This window comes from Macrotis lagotis, chromosome 8 (genome assembly GCF_037893015.1).
Source record: "Macrotis lagotis isolate mMagLag1 chromosome 8, bilby.v1.9.chrom.fasta, whole genome shotgun sequence".
In the NCBI taxonomy this organism is placed as follows: Eukaryota; Metazoa; Chordata; class Mammalia; order Peramelemorphia; family Peramelidae; genus Macrotis; species Macrotis lagotis.
Window position 1 is genome coordinate 84,567,863 of NC_133665.1, and position 15,976 is coordinate 84,583,838.

The 15,976-nt window shown below is 36.3% G+C and overlaps 1 protein-coding gene and 1 pseudogene across 1 annotated transcript in view; one reads left to right on the forward strand and one right to left on the reverse strand.

Moving 5' to 3' along the window:
• Nucleotides 1–15,976, forward strand: part of SH3GL2 (SH3 domain containing GRB2 like 2, endophilin A1) — a 229,521-nt gene that overhangs the window by 64,046 nt on the left and 149,499 nt on the right. The window lies entirely within an intron of this gene.
• The window catches only part of LOC141495075 (large ribosomal subunit protein eL31-like), an 87,936-nt pseudogene that overhangs the window by 1,243 nt on the left and 70,717 nt on the right, over nt 1–15,976 (reverse strand).

Sequence of the window (15,976 nt, forward strand, 5' to 3'; positions counted from 1 at the left end):
CCACTTGCCCTGTACCTCCCCCAAATAATAATAACAAAAAATGTGCTTCAGTTTTTGTTCCAACACCAACAACTCTGTCACGGGTGGATCACATTCTTTATGATAAGTCCATCACAAAAGTTACTTCCATATTTTTCCACTGTTGCCATTGCTGATCACAACTCCCTCCTTTCATATTTCTCCACTACCATGTACTCTATTTTCTCTCTCCTTTCACTCTGACTCTGCTGTAGGGTCGCTGAGTGGCGCAGCAGACAGATCCCTGGTCCTGGAGCCAAGGAGCCCTGAGCCCCCATACCACCCCTTAGGCCCAGAATCCACCTGGCCCTGTGGTCCCGGACAGGCCTTCCAATCCCAGCCCCTTGCAAGAAGTAAAAAAGAAAATGTGTGATATCTGACCACTCTCCCTCCATGGTCCATCCTCTCCTCCTTTATTCACATCCCCACCCCTTTGTGCCCGGTGCTCCCCGGGGTGCAGCTCAGGAGACTTCCCCGCTGCTGTGAGCTGAGGCTCCCAGTGCCCTGGGGCTGCCTCCGGGAGGCTGAAGTTCTTTGGCTCTGGGGGGCCACCCCTCTGGTGGGCGCCTCTCCGACCCCGGGGAGCAGAGCCTTTTAACTCTTTTCCAGGTTACTTTGAGTAGGAGAACTGCCTCACTGGGTCCCTTTGTGGGTTCTGTCTCTCGAAAGTTTAGTTAGAGTCCTTAGCTTATGAGTTTTATCAGAGAGCGCCTAAGACTTGATACCTTCATGTGGCCATCTTGGCTCCGCCCCCTCCCATGGTCTTTTAAAGATTGCTGACTATGGCTCACAATCATATCTGTTAGTTTTTAGCAATCTGGAACTAGGTAAAGTGCTAGGGAGTCTTATTTTCTTCTTAACTGTGTAAAGTTATCTTATATTATTTTTCTATCTTTTATACTTTTCATCACATTCAGCTGAGATCAATGTATACCATGGAAACAATGTAAAGACTAACAGAATGCCTTCGGTGGGGGGGGGAGGGAAGCAAGAATGGGGAAAATAATATAATACTCAAAATAAATAAAATATTTCTGTGTATCAGTTATCTATTAGTCATTTTTGGTTTGTCCTTCCCAAGTCCAAAGATCATTTTCTTTGACAGATAAAACCAAAACAAAATAAAAATTCAACAATACTGCACTGTCTTCATTATTTATTCTTATTGTTCAATCTACCCTGTACAGTGATCCTATCCATTCTTGTATCCTTTTCTTTTCCCTAAATTTATCAAAAGTAATCACCACCCTCCTTTCCCAAAATGCAGCTCCAACCTACTTTTTATTATCCTTGGCTTTCCTCACTAACCTTAGCTCATTTTTACATTTAGCACATTTTCAGTATTTTAAACTGTACTTTTCAATGCTTTTGTATCTATTCTCCATTACTTTTGCTTCTATTTTCTGTATTTATTGCAACCAACCATCAATCTTTTATGACAATGTTTTTATTCCTTCTTATAAGAATTGTTTCTCTTGGTGTTTTCAGAATTCATTGTTGAGAGCCTCCTTTCTCCCAGACTGTCTTCCTGTGTAGAAAGTTGGCCCTATATAGATCTATCTACACATTTTGAAACTTATTCTAATTCTAGAGGATATGTCCAGCTATTCTGAGCTTTCCTATGCTCTTTCATAATTCTAAGATAGAGTCAAGAAATAGCTAACTTCTCTCTTGAAAGAGAGAGCATGAACCCCAGAAGTCATTATTATTTCGCAGGTATCTAGAGAAGAGAATTCTCTGGAGTACTACCCTAAAGTAATCACTTAAATTACTTGTATGCTTTGTTCAACTCTAACCAAGTCTAGAATTATTTTAATCTGTGTACAAGGAACTGACTAATTACACAAAGTCCCTCTTTCACTCATTATTAGAGACTTAGATGTTTTCCATTCTTGACATTCACAGTTCAATGGAAATAAAACTAGCATTGGAATGATTGTTTTATGTTCATAACAGAAAAAAAGTTCTAGTCTGGAAGTTAGGAGGTCAATTTTAAATTTTGGCTCTCTCATTTCTCTCTGAGCTTTCATTCTCTTATTGTTAAAAATAGTGGGGTTGGAAACTATTATGCCTTAAGTTCCTTTTAGCTCTAACTCTTCCAATTCTATTGTCTTCAACTTGATCTTGGGCATCTACAGATTGAAGGCAATATAAGGACCTCATATATAACATAACTTTGTAATTGTGCACATATTTGGACAGTTCATGAATTGAATTGTTTCCATATAGCTTATTTTTTTATCTGTCTCTCTGTCTCCCTCTCATTTATATAGGAAGAAATGAAAGAACCATGCATTTACTGAGTGCCTGCTTTATTCCAGAGACTGTCTTAGATGCTTTATAAATGTTATTTGATTCTTACAACCTTGTGTAGTGGGTATTACTATTATCTCCCTTTTGCAGTTGAAGAAACTGTGGTAAAAAGAAATTAAGTGATTTGTTCATTGTCATACAACTAGAGTATGTGATTAGATTTGAACTCAGGTCTTTCTTGGTCTATGTCAAGCACTCTACCTATTCTAGTTATAGCTTTGTCTTTTTAAAAAATACATGGATTTTTTCCAAAAGTTGAAACTATGTGGACAAAAATGAGGAAAAGTGTTATGAAGAGAAATAAGTCAACAATTTTCTTCAGTTTACTGTTGAAGTGTTAGAATGGAAAAAGTCCTGGACTTTGAAAGAGGGCTGTATTCTGATTTGTGTTCCTGTATTGCAAATGAAGGGATAGGATAGATATTCTTCAAAATTCAACTCTAAATTCAATAATATTTTAAGTCACCACAGACAAGACATGGGGACAATAATATTTATACTCTCCACCTTCAAGAATTGTAGTGAAGAAAATGTTTTCCAAACCTGCAAGTACTAAAAAGCATCTCACACAAAAAAAGTACAATATTATCATTGCTAATCATTCATTCCTTCCTTTTGCCTGTCAATGCCACTAATAAATCTTACTTTCTGTGTCACCATCAAGAAGTCACTTAAACCATTTCTGATTTTCAGTTTCCATTTGTAAAATGAAGGAATTGGCATAGATGACCTCAGATGTCCTTTCTGGCCCTAAACTTGTGATTCTGTAAGCTCTCTTGTACTCACTAAGACCTGCTATAATTATGGGCTTTTTCTGGAGTCTTTTGAAATTGCTTTCAAGTATTTTTAAGTCTCTCATTTCTCATTAGCCCAGGGTGTGTCTTCCTTAAGCAATAGCTACATCCCACATTTTGTTTTGGGCAAATTTAAGTTTGGTTATGTGAGTGCTAAAGGGAATCTCTTCATAGACTTTTGCTGCTTCTGGAAGGACCCTTTGAGATCACCTAATCCATTTAATTGATTTTTTACATTTGAAATACAATAAAGTGATTTATCCAAGGCCACAAAGCTAGATCATGGTCAAGTTAGGAATAGAACCCAGGTTTCCTCATTACCAGGACAATATACTTTTTCCCCTCTCAGCCACCTTTCTCTTTCAAGTCTCATCATTCAGTGTGTGGGTGAATATAATTCACTAAGGGGAGAGGCTGGAGGTCAACACGTACCTTTACCAGAAACCAGATCAGAAATTACTGTTCCCTGCACCCTCAGGTTCCCTCAGGGCAACGTATAAAATCTCATCAAAGGCTGACTATTCTCATGACTTTATGATTGATATAGCTGAGCAGTGAAACTCCTGTTCCCCTACTACTTTATTTTCCATCCTGCTTTTTGTTCGTGTCTTCTGGAGCCCCTTTGGGGCCCGGGATCATGACTCATGCTGACTATCTGCTTTAGTGGGGGGACCCGAGTCCTGGGAACTGCTGGTGAAGACCTTGAGGGGCTAGCGTGTAGGTGTGACTCCAGGGCAAGAGTGCTGTGAGCTCTTCTTTCACCTGTGCAACATGTCAATAGAATTGGCAGTGCATGAATATTTTTCAGATACCTGATGTGACCCTTGGAGAATGAAGAAGAGAAAAAAGACTCTGTGATTTTGTGTGTGTGTGTGTATGTGTGTCTTTTGTATAAAAAGAGAGTAACAGTGAGGCTTAAAAAAATGACTCCACAGGCTGTAGATTTTGACCTGGCTTCAGAGCTTGCCATTTTAAACACCTCCTTTTTACAAAGTACTGTGCCCCATCCTGAGGATGAGGGGGAAAACAAAAACAAAACGGTAGAATTTTGCTTTCAAGGAGTTTATGATCTGCCAGAGGATGTCCCAAAAGAGCTCAAATAATTATGAATCAAAATATACATGATAGGGGTAAAGGGGAGATATAGACAAGTTTTCTGGGGGAAAATAAGAGAACTGAAAGAACACTTTTAGCTCTACTTTGTTAAGCAGTTACCATGACCCCAGACACTTGCTAAGCACAGAAGATACAAAAAGAAGCAAAAAATAATCCTTGCCCTCAAGGAGTTTAAAATCTAATGGTAGATGTGGCTTTGGGCAAGCCACTTAAGTCCATTTGCCTTGCAAAAACCTAGAAAAACAAAATCTAATGGTGGAGACAACATGAAAACCAATATATACAAAATAAACTACATGCAGGATAAATAGGAAATAATTAAAAAAGGGAAAACTCTGGGATTAAGAAGGACTAGGGAAGGCTTCCTGTGAAAGGTGGGACTTTACTTGGGGTCTTGAAGGAATCTAAAGAGGTCAGTGTTTGGAGTGAAGGAAGGAGAGCATTTCAGACATGGGAGATAGTAAGAGAAAGTACTTGCAGAAGAGTGGTTTGAAGTTTCCTTAGCTTTCAAATGAGGATAAAGAATACTTGCAAACCCTATCTTACAAGACTATTGTAACAATCAATTTAAAATATTTTATGTAAAGATACCTTTTAGGTTATTAAAGGGCTAGGCAAGTAACCAGGAGAAATAAGAACAAAGCTGTTGTTATGTTGCATTCTTTATATATGCCATCCATCCATCCATCCATCCATCCATCCATCCATCCATCCATCCATCCATCCATCTCTCAGCTTTCCATTTACTACAGCTGCTTCACAAAGAACCTGAATAGAGTAAAAAATAACATTTAAGTTCTTTAGTCCTTGTGGCCTTGATTTTTCCTTGGGATTGTGGGAAGGGAGCATAAATCACAGTGTATGAGCTTGAGCCTATCACAGAATACATTCTTTTGTAAGAAAAATTAGGAGAATGTTTAGGGCAACTTAGACATTTTAAGAGAAATTTAAGAGAAAATTAAGAGAATGTTTAGGTCAACTTCATCCAAGAAGACTTGAATGTACCTTCCACTCTACTTTTCACCAAACATAAAAAAATCTTTCCTTTCTTTTCCACAGACCTAACATTGCAGTATGTTTTCATACCTTTGCATGGATTGATAAAATATTTTACATTATGGTTACTAGTGAGAGGCAGCATGCTGTAGCAGATATGGATAGATAGCCCACTGGCATGTATAAACAAACAACACAACAACAGATATGTTATTATTTCTTCTAGTTTCTTGTCTAGCCCTGAACTTTTACGAACAATATTTTTAATTGATTCTTATAAGAGCCTTTTGAGATAGGGTTTACAAATATTCTTAGCCTTCATTTGAAATTATAAAAAACTGAAACTCAGAAAGGTCACACAGGGGAACCCTCAATTCCATCAATTTTTATGACTCACAGAAAAGTTTGTTCTTTCTTTTATACCAGGTTTACTTTCTTATTCAAACGTTTACCACATTTCACATTTGTTAGAACATTTTAGAATTTACAAAGTACTTTTCTTAAAAACCTAGTAGATAAATGGTCCCATTTTATAGTTGAGGAAGCTGAAGCCCTGGCAGATTAATTAAAATATCCATAGTTGCCCCAGTAATAAATGCCACACCCAATACTTGAATTACCTTTTCTAAGTCCAAGTCTTAGTTGACATTCAATGAAAATAACAACATTAGCAGTGATGAAAACTGCTTTTTCTGGTATAGTCACATTTAAAAAATGAACCACAACCATCACAACTTAAAACAGAAAATATTTTCCTAATTTTAGCCTTAGAATTCACACACACACAAAGCTAGAAGTGACCATTTTAAAATGCAATATAACTGTATTTGCTAAACTTAATTGGTATTTTGATAAGTATTCATTATCCTTCCACCTATTTCTCAGTGATTGTCATAGTAATGCACTAGATGTTCAGAGAAATACAATTTCCTCTGCAGGGGAGCAAAGCACCAGCATTAGGCCAGCAGATGGTGTTTGTTGAGGTGACACCTGGTCCTTATGGTTGTTTGTAAACCAAGACGGAGTAGATCTCTTTTACTGCTGTTCTGATTTGGACAGAATTGAAGAGTCAAGGTGCTTGAATTCTAGGTTTTCTCTACTCTTAAATAAAGCATATTATTTTATCCCTCTGGACATTGAGTTCCACATATTTTCCAATTTAGCTCTCCTTAGCCAGTCCACAAACATTTATTAAGCCATGAATGTCAAGTACTATCCTACAGGGTGATGGGATAATTGAAAATAACCACCACCACCACCACCACCAAAGATAATAAGAATAGCTGACATTTACATGGAAAGAACATTTTATATGCACAATTCTGTTTGACTTTCACACCAACCCTTTGTGGGTAGAACAGTTACTATTGCCCTTATTTTCCAAAAGGGGAAACTGAGGACCAGAGAAAGGTTAGGTGACATGAAGAGCATCACATGTCCAACAAACAGCACAACTGAAACTGAGTTTTTGACTCAATCTTTCTATAGTACTACAGCATCTATGAAAGCTCTTTATATTTCTTATGACAAAAGAGCTATAATTTTAAGGATTCCTTTACAGTAGTGGAAACTCAATATATGACATGTTAGAGATGCTGGAAAAGCAAAGATGAGAGCCCCTGCCCTCCATGAGCTGTGAATGGAGGCTATATTAAGAAATAATTATAGTATAAGTTGTAGAATGATTCAATCCATTGAAGAGGTCAAAATGCATGGTCCTACAGACCTAAAGAAAAAGAGATACAGATGAGGAAGTTAGTGGAGAGAGTCATGGAAAACTTCAAGGAGAGGTATTACTTGTGCTGGGTCTTCAAAGAAATATATATATGTCTTTATGTGACAGTGATCTAGTGGAGAAAAATCTGGGCCAGGCATGGGGATGATGCTAGGAGGAAAAGAACTGAAATGAGACAGGTGAGACAAGATTAGGGACCAGTTAGTAACAAAGTTTGGCAGGAGTCTGGTGGAGGTAGAACTGAATATAAAGTAAAACTTGTTTGTGTTTAATGGAATTTGATTTTTAAATGTTTTTTTAACTATATTCTTACTCTTTAAAATAAAATGATAAATTTATTGAGAACATTTAATGAACTAAAATTCTGAATTTTTCTTTTTGTTATATAAATATTTTATTTTCCAATTATATACAATAGTGGTTTCTACCTATCATTTTTTGGTAAGGTTTTTGAATTTTACACATCCCCCCTTCTCCTCCCTCCCCCCCCCCCAAATTCTGAATTTTTCAATCATGCTTTGTTTTCTAGTAAATCAATAACACATTTATTAAGTGCCTACTATATGCCAGTCACTATGTGAAGTGCTGGGGATACACAAAATATGGCAAAAGGGACTCCTTGCTCTCAAAGTTTACAATCTAATAATCTCCACTACCAGCTTCTGCCTTCCACATAAAAGATACTAGGTTGGGAGTCTGGTAAGTTGGTTTTTAGCTTCAGTTCTCCCACTTATTCTGTGAGACCATGTACAAATGACTCACTCATTATGAGCCCTAGTTTTGTTGCTGTTGTTCAGTCACAAAATGGGGGGAGGGTAATAAAACTTTCTTAATTTACTCCAATTGCTGTGAAGAAAATGCCTTTGAAAATGTAAAGCACTATATAAAGATGAGCTAATTATTAAAATTAAACTTATGAATTCATAAGTTGTTGAAACAGGCATTTATATTTCTGGTATAAACTTAGTAATGTTACCTCTGAGGTCCATTCCAAATATAAGATACTACAATTCTGAGAGGAACTGAGTCTCTGGGATTTTTTTTCCCTCTTTAACTTCATTAAATTGTTTTTTTTTAAAGTATTTATCTATGGCTATTGCTTCATTTGTCTTCATCAGGAACAAAGTTCTATTTCTTTTATAAACAGTCTCAGTAGTGGTCAGAATAATTTTTTTCTTGGTTATGACAATTCACTCCCCATCCTTTTCTGGGATGGTAGTAGAACAAGCAGTATAAGCAGGGTTTAGAGAAAGATGTCCTGGCTCTATAGAGTTGGAGGAATATGTGCACTCTGACTTCCAGGCTTGAGATTTTGATCTTTTAGTATGAGGCTTACAATGAGAGAGAATTAAATTATCACACAGATAATTTCAGGGTTTTTTTTTGCAAGGCAATGGGGTTAAGTGACTTGCCCAAGATCATACAGCTAGGTAATTATTAACTGTCTGTGCTGACTCCAGGACTGGTGCTCTCTCCATTGCACCACCAAGCTACCCCTTGAAGCTTTATAATTTAATGGGAGTCTTTGACTTTTTATAATTTAATGGGAATCTTTTTAATCAGAAGATGTAGAGTCTAGGCAGAGTTTGAAGCTGAATAATGACTAGGGGAGTTGTTTCTTAGATAGGATGGTAGTGATCATTGACTGGACATGTCATCCACTGCCCTTTTTGTTGGTAGCCCTTCATTATTACAACTTGGCTTAGGTGTGGATTTGTGTCATTGTGATTAGCTTGCTACCCTAGAAGAGGGAGTTGAAATTCAATGCCATTTTTGTAACTTCAGTGTTTTTTAGGGAAGCAGAGCTCCTGCTAGCTCAGCATGCAGGGACAAACTCTTTGACAAATTATTGTCTCATCAATTTTTGGAGGTCAAGCTCTTGACACCTTTCCTTCCTTCTTTCCTACTGTCTCTGCTTTTGTATCTCTCAACCTTTATAAAGCACATGACAACAGAAAATTGTAATTGCACAGATCTTATAAACTAAAGAAAATATTTTAAAATTTTAAAAATCTGGGCTCTGTAAAACTGAGACTTGTTAAAGACTTTAGCTTAAAAATTCTCTCACTGCATCCAGGGCTATTTCACCTTATCCTGATGTTTATTTTGCCACTGGACCCAGATAGCTCCAGAGGAAAAAGTGATGCTGATGATTTAGCACCTCCTTTTCTCACTTGAACTCAATTTACTTGCATATAATGACATCACCTTCCTGATATCTTATCCTCTTCAAGAATGAAAGACAAACAACCACAACAAGTACCTGGAGGCTTTGGATCTATTTCTGATTCTACCCTGAAGGAAATGTGTGACATTGGGTAAATAATTTCCTCTCATAAAAATCACATATCTTTAGAACTGAAAGACACATAAGAAGTCACATATTTTAACCTTAGAATAATATGTGTGGGGAAACTGGAACTGAGAAAGATGAAGTAACTTGTTCAGTTTCATGCAGTGCCTAATGAGGGAGCAATGCTAAACTCATAATCACTATTTGTAAAAGAAAAGTAACTCAATTAAATCTTAAGCTTTAAATTAAATAAACATTAAATAAGAATACTTTCATTATATTTGATGTAGTTTCATAGTAGGGATATCAGAATATCAGATGAGAGTGTAAAGGGTTTTAATTTACAGAAAACTTTTATCTTGATTACTTTTTGCTATTATATCTTTTATAAGCTAGCTGCCTATTAGAATTGTCAGTATATCAAGACTGTTAACTCCCAAGGTTCTAAGACATCTTAAATAACTATTCCCAAGAGAACAGAGATTCAGAAGGTGTTGTCTAGGATACAGTAATCATTGTCCTTGTAACAAAAAAGTATTACTAACTAGCCTTTTGATGTACTCTTGTCCTTAGACTTCAGACAAACTAAAATTCATAAGGTTTCCCTTGGGGGACACACAGCACAAGGGAACCCAAAGCACAAATACAAAGTGAGAGATACCTAGGTAACCAGACTCTGTAGAGTCTTCTTATTCTGCCACAAAGAAATCTCACCTGACTTTATTGATTTCTTTACTTTTTTCTTTTTTTGAATAATTTATTTTTTCCCAATTGCATGTCTAAACAGTTTTTGATATATATTTTTTTAAATTTTGAGTTCTAAATTATCTCTCTTACTCCCTTACCTACTTCTGCCCTGTAATGGTAAGCCATATGATATAGGATAATACATGTGCAATCATGAAAACATTTTCATTTTAGTTTCACATTAATTGTGAAAGAAAAGACAGACCCCCCCAAAATAAAAAAAAAAAGTGAAAAATAATATGCTCCAATCATCACATAGACTCTATTGGTTCTTTCTTTGGATGTGGAAAGACTTTTTCCTCATGAGTGGTTTGGGATTGTTTTAGATTATCGTATTACTGAGAATAGCTAAATCATTTACAGTTGATCATCATAAAATATTTCTGTTATTGTGTGCAATGTTCTCCTGGTTCTGGCTCATTTCACTTCATCAGTTCATATGTTTTTCTAGGTTTTTCCAAAAATATCCTACTCATCATTTCTTACATCACAGTATTCCATTGCAGTCATATATCACAGCTTGTTCAGCCATTCCCTAATTGCTAGATGTCCCTTCAGTTTCCACTTTTTTTCCCCCTTTCAATGCACTAACAGTATGAGGGTCAATTTTAGGAAAGCTTAAGGTGCATGATGATGGTCTTGACTTTTCTTGTTTTTACATGCTATCTATAAGAAGCTTCCAAAAGTGAGAGAGGTGGGTATATTCTTATTGTCATTGTCAGAAGTATGTTCTAACAACTAAGTTTTCCTAATTCCTTGATAGATTCAAAGATGAGTTTTGAAGCTGAGATAGAAGAAAAACAATAATCTGGTTCAGTTTATAATGTAGCATAAGATTAGAATGATATTCTGTTCTGTTACCATCATTTACTTTTGTAGTGTTGGCTTTTCCATCTCCAGAATTATAAATCACATGTAACATGCCAGTCTGTCCAAGGGAGTCTCATTATTTGGAAATTACTAATATTGATAAAACCATAGGTCCCATCTTTATCTCCATCTCAAACAACATTGTGTAACATACCTTCTCTCCTCTGATTCTCTAAGTCCAACTTTAAAATTTCACTCATCTCCCATCCTCTTATTGCGCTCTACCCTATGGACTTCCTTTGATGTATTATTGTTATTACCTTTTGGACATCTTGGGGATGTGGTCCTGGTACATTTGTTCAGCTCATTTTGTGGGTATCCTGTTTTTTCAGTCAAATTGGAAACTGCTAGAAGGGAAGAAATGGGTCTCATCTTGATTTGCAGACTCCTTAAGACTCATTTTATCTCAACAAACTGAAATAGTAAATGCCACATTATATAAAGAAATTTCTAGTGGATGAAGGCATAACTGTGATTATCAGGAAAGATTTTTGGAAGTATCACTTGAACTGCACCTAGAAGACAAGAAGGGATTCTAAGAGGTGGAGGTAGGGAAGAAGTGTTCTATTTACCTCCTTACAGCAGATCTACTCAACAAATGTTTATTAAGACCTTGCTGTGTTCAAGATGTTGTACCCTGGAATTGCTTTGTTCTTGTTTTGCATAAACATTCTGCTTGCTTCTGATTATTTCTGGATGAATGACTTATTAAGAAGCCAGGTTCATGCTACCACTGAAACCAGCTACTTGAGTTGCAGACATATTATGAGAAGGTAGAGCAAGCATTTAAAGACTGGTTTTCAGTATTAAAACTATCACAACTGAGGATGGAGATAGCAGCATGCTGGGGATAGATAGGGAGAGGGACTGGATTTATGTCTTCATTTGAAACTTTACCAAGTGAAAGTTGACACCTTTTCTTCAACTTGTAAGGACAATTATGTGGTAAATGGATAGAGTGCTAGGCCTGTAGTAAGGAAGACTCATCTTCCTGAGTTCAAATCTTGCCTCAGACACTTCCCAGATGCAAGTCCTTGGGCAAGTTACTTAACAGTTTGTCTCAGTTTCCTCATCTGTAAAATGAAGTGGAGAAAGAAATATCAAACCACTTCAATCTCTCTCTTTTTTTTTTTTTTTGCAAGGCAGTGGGGTCAAGTGGTTTGCCCATGGCCACACAGCTAGGTAACTATTAAGTGTCTGAGGCCGGATTTAAACTCAGGTATTCCTGACTCCAGGGCTGGTGCTCTATCCACTGTGCCACCTAGCCGCCCCTTCAGTCTCTTTTCCAAGAAAACCCCAAAGACTCTCATTATTAGTTTATTACAGTATTGACTTCTGTTGACTGTGGACTTGAATTCCAGTCTTACTGATTTCAAGGATAGTTCTTTATCCACTATATCACTTTCATAGTGGGGAGAGGAAAGGAATGAAGGACCCATTGCCTACCTTGCCTTTTCTTGATCTTTTACAAACTTTATCTTCATTGCATAGCTGTCTCCTAGGAGACCTAAAAAGTTTAAAGATTAATAATTAAAGAAATTGCTGCTTCCTAGTGACAAGTCTGGAACAATGTATGCCCCTTTGATTTTGTTGTCTATGGGTGACATTGCATTGTTCACTTATACAGAGACTGATAAATAGTGCTTGACTCCAGAAACACTGGCCAAGAGCCTAGTTAGGACCTGCACTTATCCTGTCATAGACTTAGAGTGACTCATGATTCTCTAATTACTTAGAAACTTGAGGATTAGAGGTTCACTACTAGTCAGAATGACAGCAACAAAGAGGGAAGAATGAACACTAACTTGATGGGGATGACCTTAGATGGCAGTGAAAGAGCCCAATGACTTAGACATCATTATTATGGTGTATGGTGCAAGCATTTGACATTCTTAGTGTGAGTTATATAGCCTTGGGACTGACCATAGTGGGCTAAAGGAGAGAAGATGGAGGCCAATAGGACTGAGGGTGTTTGAAGGGTCAAGGGAAAGTCTTTCACTTATTCTGTTCCCTTAATTCTTGGAAACTTCTATTAATAAAAAATTATAAAAATGATTATGAAGCCTAAGAACTTAATGGGAAGTGATGTATACATAGCATAATCTTGAGTATTCTCAAGTTTCCTTCAAGCAGTTTTATTTTTCTGGCAGAACATTTTGTGTTTGGGGGGAAAAATACAATTTGAAGAACTGTTTAGTCAAAAAATGAAAGGGACGCTCTCCAGTTACTTTTCCCTAGAGTTCACAATAATCTTTTCTACTCTTTATTATTTCTCTTCTGTGCTTTTTAAATATTTCTTTTCTGTGCTCTCTCAGGTGAACTATTATCTTTGGATCTAGGTTTCACATCAAATATTAGCTTAAGTGCTACCTCTTCTATTGCTACTTTTTCTCTTATCAACCCCCAATATTGAGTGCCTCCTCACTCCCATTCAATTTGCCTTGAATATATAGTACATTTTTAAATATATGAACATCTTATTTCCTTCAATAGAATGTAAGCATCTTGAAGGCAGAGAATGCTTAATTTTTATTAGTATCCCTAGCAGAATGCTGGCACATGGTAGACACTTAATAAATGTTTGCTGGTACATTGATTTTTAATGTATCTTATTTTTCTACTGATTTTTTCCATATTTGTTTTAAACTTATTATTTCTCTACCTCTATGTGTCCAACATGACCACTGGACTGTGGACTCAGAGATTAATTCTTTTTATCTTCCCAGTAGTATATAAGAAGTTATGTGACCTTAGACAATTATTTTAATCACTCTACACTTGTTTTCTTGCCTGTAAAAATGAAAGGGTTGATTTCTAAGGTCTGTTCCACTTCTACTCAATGATTATTTATAACTGGGTATGTTTTACAAGTGGGATAAAAGGGCATTTCTTTATATTATGAGCAATTATTACTGATTTTATTTTTCTTTTCCCAGAGAATAGATCTATATTGTTTGGTTGAGTTAGTGTAGCATAGACTGTGAAATAAAAGTGAACCTAGGTTGTGAGTCAAATTATAGTGTTTCTAGATTGATCCAATAACAGGTTTCAGCAAACTTTGTAAAAAAAAAGATTGTTATAAAAGCAAATGCATTTGATTTTGTATCAGCACAACTTCCTTTTCATTGATTTTTGATAAAACCTTTGATAAAAGGAATACTGATATTTTTAAAGAGGAAACATTTATTTATTTAAAGATTTTATTTTGAGTTTTACAATTTTTCCTCTAATCTTCCCTCCCCCACCCCCCACAGAAGGCAATTTGTCAGTCTTTCCATTGTTTCCATGGTATACATAGATCCAAATTGAATGTGATGAGAGAGAAATCATTTCCTTAAGGAAGAAACATAAAGTATAAGAGAAAGATCAGATGATAAAATATCATTTTTTTCCTAAATTAAAGGTAAAAGTCCTTGGTCTTTGTTCAAACTCCACAGTTCTTTCTCTGGATACAGATGGTATTCTCCATTGCAGACAGCCCCAAATTGTCCCTGATTGTTGCAATGATGGAATGAGTGAGTCCATCAAGGTTGAACATCACTCCCATGTTGGTGTTAGGTTATACAGTGTTTTCTGGTTCTGCTCATCTCACTCAGCATCAGTTCATGCAGACCCCTCCAGGCTTCCCTGAATTCCTCTCCCTCCTGGTTTCTAATAGAACAATAGTGTTCCATGACATACATATACCACAGTTTGCTAAACCATTCCCCAGTTGAAGGGTATTTACTTGATTTCTAGTTCTTTGCCACCACAAACAGGGCTGCTATGAATATTTTTGTACAAGTAATGTTTTTCCCCTTTTTCATCATCTCTTCAGGGTATAGACCCAGTAGTGGTATTGATGGGTCAAAGGGTATGCACATTTTTGTTGCCCTTTGGGTGTAGTTCCAAATTTCTCTCCAGAAGGGTTGAATGAGTTCACAGCTCCACCAACAGTGTAATAGTGTCCCGGATTTCCCACAACCCTTCCAACAATGATCATTATCCTTTCTGGTCATATTGGCCAGTCTGAGAGGTGTGAGGTGGTACCTCAGAGAAGCTTTAATTTGCATTTCTCTAATAAGTAATGATTTAGAGCAGTTTTTCATATGACTATGGATTGCTTTGATCTCCTAATGAGGAAATATTTAAATGGAAAGCTGGACTTGGAAGTCAGTCAAAACACAGATATTCTATTTCCGTACTGTTATTTAACTATTTGTGTGACCTTGTACAATTATCTGGACCTCATTTCTCCTTCTTTTTAGGCAATTTTACTGCCTGGGCTTTAATGTGTCTTCCATCTTTTAAGTGTTCTAACTAATAAATTTATAACTTACAATCAGACAATAATGAGTGATATATAGTAACAATCAGAAAAACTGGTACTTCATGAAAAATAGATTTTATTATGTAACTGTCAACTTGTCAAAAAGCAATTGAGAGGGGGACTATCTCTGTGATTCATTGATTCAAAGATCATCATCATCATCATCATCATCATTATAGTTTATGTAGTGCTTTTTTATGTACTTTGATGTTCTTAACAACCCTGTGAGTGGGTTGCTATGTTCCCACTTTACAGAGGACTTGACACCCAAAGCAGAATGGGCTCCCTCAGGTTTGAAGTAAGTTTCTTATAAGGGGATATCTTTAAGTAGAAGCTTGATAACCACTATTTGTGGATGTTGTAAAGAGGGCATTGGGTTGAACTAGATGACTTATGACACTGAGCTCTCTCTCTCTCTCTCTCTCTCTCTCTCTCTTCATATATATATTTATTATAGTTGAATAAGTCATCATCAGTTGATTTGGTTTAATTTTGCAGCAAGGTATATTTACAGTGTCTTACTCTTGAATCATTTTCATATAAGAGGGTAACCATCACAATAATACAATCAGCTGTTAGAAGAAGGATGCCTTAGAGTTATGAAGAAGAGAATAATGAACCAATCAACTAGTAATAGTCAATTACTAAAACTATTTCAGCTTCCCTTTGACTTTCTTGTTCTCTTGGATATTCAGGTCTTCTTAGTTTATAATTGTGATCTCAATTGTGAGGTATGTATACTGAGGAACATTCACTTCCTTTTTTTCCTGTAATGATTTAAATTT